The sequence below is a fragment of the Belonocnema kinseyi genome, chromosome 2 (assembly GCF_010883055.1).
Source record: "Belonocnema kinseyi isolate 2016_QV_RU_SX_M_011 chromosome 2, B_treatae_v1, whole genome shotgun sequence".
Lineage (NCBI taxonomy): Eukaryota > Metazoa > Arthropoda > Insecta > Hymenoptera > Cynipidae > Belonocnema > Belonocnema kinseyi.
Genome location: NC_046658.1, coordinates 37468850 through 37474132, shown reverse-complemented (window position 1 = coordinate 37474132; position 5283 = coordinate 37468850).

Below are 5283 nucleotides of genomic sequence, written 5' to 3'. Positions count from 1 at the left end.
GCGCAACTCAGTCATTTACAGCGTCTCCTACTATATTCACACGGACATAGCCCTGTCATAGTATTGGACCGCATCTCGTTTCAGATCTGGGATCACTGCACTGGGGTGGAGTGTCCTAAGATTTTTTACATTGCGGAGAGGGAGGTAGCTGTTCTCGCGTTCGCCCCACCATTCCGTTTTTGGACCCGCGCACCCTGGCTTGCCTCGAGTCTCCCACTCTGGCTAATCTGAGTAAAGAGGGGTTACTCGTTCATGAGCTGCCTCCCACCATCGTCCGTGGCCCGCGCGTAAGTGTCCTTCTGGTGTTACGAATGCGTTTTGACAGTTCTCCGCTCTAATCTCTCTCCTCCACATTACAACTTATGTTTATTGACTAATACTACAATTTAATAATGGAATACTGTAAAGTAAGAATAGTTGATATTACCTTGACATTAATTATCTGAATATTGATATTTGTATTCATGAACATGTGACAATAAATCAAGGCTCGTCGAAGTGAGATCTGGACATAGACACTGTGACAATCACAAGTGACTATCCTCCTGAGTCAGAATTTTCAGCTCTCCCTTTTTATACATTGAGGACGTATATCAAATTAAACCAATTTTGTTGAATAATCTTTTTTTTATCGAAAATTAAACTTTATGGTTGAACGTTTGTCTTTTTGGCTTAAAAATTCATCTTTTGGTTTGAAAATACTAATCTATTTTGTTCGAAATTTAAAACTACTTTCTTGAAAAATCATCATTTTTATAATATTTATTTTTTTGATGAAAATTTGTCTTTTTGGACAGAAAATTCGTCCTTTTATATTAAAAGTTTCACCTTTTTTGTAGAAGTCATATTTTTGGTTGCAAATTCATCTTTGTTTGCTTAAACATAAACTGTTTTGTTAAAAAATCAAATGTTTGGTCGAAAATTCAACTTTTGTGTTGATGAATCCTCCTTTTTGATTGAAAATTCACCTTTTTTGGTAGAAGTGGCATATTTTTAGATAAAAATTCAACTTTATTGGTTGAAAATAAACTGTTTTATTTAAAATTCAACTTTCTTCTGAAAAATTCAACTATTTGGTTGAAAATGCGACTGTTTGTGGTCAAATTCCTTTTCTGGATGAAAATTAATTTATTTGGTTAAAAATTAAACTTTTTCATTGTAAATGCAACTGTTTTTTTGGTTAAAATTTAATCCTTTCTTTCTGAAATTGGACCATTTCCTTAAAAACTCAACTGTTTTGTTAGAAATGGAACACTTTTGTTGAAACTTTTATTATTTTGTGAAAAATTTAACTTGTTTGTTAAAAAAAACCATATATTTTGTTTCATAATTGAACTAATTTTGTTGCATAATCTTTTTTTTTTGGTAAAAAAAATTAAAACTGATTGAAAATTGGTATTTTTTAAATTGAAAATTTCTCTTTTTTGATCAAAACTTCATCTTATTGTTTGAAAACGCTAATATATTTTGCTCGAAACTTAAGACTACTTCCCTGAAAAATCATCTCTTTTCGAATATTCAACTGTTTTCTTTAAAATTTGTCTTTTTGGATAGAAAATTCGTCCTTTTTTATTAAAAGTTTAATCTTTTTTATAGAAAAGTAATCTTTTCCGTTGCAAATTTATTTTTGATGGTCAAAAATAAACTGTTTTGTAGAAAATTAAACTTTCTTCTGTAAAATTAAACTATTTTGTTAAAAATGCGTCTCTTTTTGATCAAAGTTAATTCTTTTTTGTATGAAGAGTTATTTATTTGGTTAAAAATTCAACTTTTTTATTGAAAATGAAACTGCTTTTGGTTAAAATTTAATCCTTCCTTTTTAAAATTGCACCATTTTCTTGAAAACTCAACTATTTGGTTACAAATGCAACTATTTTGTTGAAAACTTGATTATTTTGTGAAAAATTCAACTTGTTTCTTTAAAAAAATCCTATGTTCTGTTTCATAATTTAACTAATTTGTTGATAAATCTTTTTCTTTGTTCACTGAATCAACTGTTTTTTTAGTTTCGTTCTTTAAGATAGAAAATTCATCCCTCTTGTTTGAAAATTGTTATTTTTTTTATTGAAAATTTATCTTTTTCGTCAAAAATTAAACTTTATTGTTGAACATTTGTCTTTTTGACTCAAAGATGCATATTTTTGCTTAAAAATAATAATCTAATTTGTTCGAAAATTAAAACTACTTTCTTGAAAAATCATCTTTTATAGAATATTTAAGGTTTTTGATGAAAATTTGTCTTTTTGGACAGAAAATTCGTCCTTTTTGATTGAAAGAATAGCACCTGTTTTTGTTTGAAATTTAATCTTCATTTAAAAATCGGCCATTGGTTTGGACATTTAACCTATTGAGTTAGAAGTGGAACTATTTTATTAATAATTTAATTATTTTCTTAAAAATTTAACTATTTTGTTAAAAAGTCATCATTTTTGGTCGAGAATTCAACTGTATTATCGAAAATTCATCACTTTGGTTAAACATATAACTTTTTGGGGGTTTAATTCATTTTATTTAAAATTTGAACTAATTTGTTTAAAAAATCATCAAAAACTTGGCTTTTGGTTAAAATTCATGTATTTTGTTGAAAGTTCGTCTTTCTTGGTAAAAAATTAATCTTCTTTAAAAATACATATTTTAGTTGAAAATACATCTGTTTTTGGTCCAAATTTAATCTTTTTTTGAATTTTACCATTTGGTTGAAAATTCAACCACGTATTTGGTTAGAAATAGTACTGTTTTTGAAGAAATTTGATTATTTTGTTAAAAATTCAACTAACTTGTTAAAAAAATTGTATATGTCGATCCTGAAACTTCTTCACCTTGAATTAAAGAAGCATGCTAATATTTTGTTAAACAAAAAATTTTAGCCCAACCAATAGTCAACATCGCTAAAAAAAATACTTATCTTGACCATTTTTTGATACTTCAAACACACTAAATTTTTTGTCCGGAAAAACAAAATAATAGCATGTTTCTTTAATTCAAGCTGAAGAAATTTTAGGTTCGACATATTGATCTTTTATGAAAATGTGTGCATAGGACTCAATCCAAAAAAGCATGCCTTTTGGCCATTTTAATTTTCAATTCAAAGAAGGGGACAGAAGATATTAAACGATTTCAAATTTTTTTACTTTTTTTTGGATATCAACCCACAAATTTGTTTCGCTCAGCTCAAACGATTCGACTAATTTGATCAATTTCACTCCGCCCTAATATATAATTTATACATAGTAATATAAGTATATTACTTATATAAATATAATATATATTATATATACATACATATATTTATATAAATAAAAATTAACTGATAATACGTACCTGCTTTCAAAAAACAATTTTGCTTAAATATTTTCATTGACTTTTAATTTTGTAAATAATATTACTAATTAAATAATTAATTAATAAGCTGAATATATATTTATGCATTTTTTAGTCTTCTATCTTTTAAATAGAAATATGAAAATAGAGTGTATATTTTTTGCTCATAAAGAGAATTCTTTAAATTGTGCGGAATGCTTACTTAAAAATTACAAGTATTATACTTTTTATGAATAAAATAGTAAAAGAAAACATTTTTTGATATTATATTAAAGTATTTTTTAGTTTCCTGTTTTTTAAATAGAAATATGAAATAAAATAAATATTTTTTTTGCATAAAAAAGATTATTTGAATTGTCCGAAATGTTCACGTAAATACTCTAATGATCCTCTTTAGGAATACAATATCAAAACAAAACTTTTTATTTGTTTGCTTTTCACAAGTTTTCATTATAAAAGTAAAAAGATGGAATTTCAAGGTTAGGATCTTCAATCAATAACTCCAATTTGTTTCATGCTATTATGATTAAAATTATTGATTTATGTATAACAAACAGTCAAATTTGTCATACAACGGTAAAATCATCCCATTCTTTCTAGATCTATATTTTATAACGAATTATCTTTATCATCTTTTCAGTGACTTGTTAATTCTTAATTTATATAACACTATATTCTACTTGTTTGAATTAATACGAATAAATTACGTATACTAAGAATATGTTCAAATGAAGAAAAGTTATTTTCAGTCCTAGAGAAAAAATAAATAATCCATAATAATTGAAAAATTTCAAGTTCCCGTTCGAACAAAGCTGAGTTTATTACGCCGCCTCGTGGCATGTGGTCAAAATAATCCGTTTAAACGCAGCGGCATTGCCGAATTAGGCTGAAAAGGACCGGAGAAAACCGAAGCCACAAATTCGACGATAGCGCCGCTCTCGTGATATGTGGCCTAACTAGACCCTTACTCCACCACTTTTAACCATATTGGATAAGTGAGCGCGCGAGAATTAAGTATATTTGAAAGGAAGTAAATGCAATGAGTGAAGATTGTAAATAAAAAATAAAGAAATTATTTAGTTTATAAATAAATTAAGTTAGTTTGAAAATAATGAAATTTTTGACATACGTAATCTAGAGTATAAACAAATATATAACATCTAACATGTAATATAGAAGAAATACTTAGAAATATGGATAACAGAACCTCTCAAGGCACCTGAGGATTTGTACCTTTTAACACGAATGAAATGAAGTATCATCCACCTAAGGAGAAAAAAGAATATTGTTTTCGGGCTGAAAGCAGAAATAAATAAATGCAAAATATCGATATTATATCCTGTATTATGATAATATCCGTTTTTATATTTTGTATATACATAAGCACTAAATGAGAACAAAAGAACGCTCTCAGGGTACACAAAGTCACATGTTCAGATCTTATATTCATATGAAATAATGATTTTAATGGTATTTTCAATAGAAACACCACTCCAATTTTCACAAAGTTAATCTTAACACGACGCGCTTTCACAAACGGATAGCGTCAGCAGTGTCCGCTTCTTGCACCGTATTTGAATGTTGAGAACTTTCACAGGTATTGACATTGATTTACAATGTAGCCATAATTCATGATTTCAAATCTTTTGAGTGAAGACCGAGACGCTAACGGTTGCTATGGTAACCAAGATGGCCAAAAGTGGTGGAGTGCGAATGGGGACGAAATTGGGGGAGCTGATGGCTAGACCGTGTATTCTTAGATCATGGAATGAACCACGGAGGAGCTGTCAGTGATCCCAGATCTGAAACGAGATGCGGTCCAACCCTATGACAGGGCTATGTCCGTGTGAATATAGTAGGAGCAAAGATATTATAAACGTAGATGCGGTACGGGGCGTCAGAGTGGGGAATTATATATATAGGACATCACATTTTCTGTCCTATCGAGGTGCTGCCCTCACC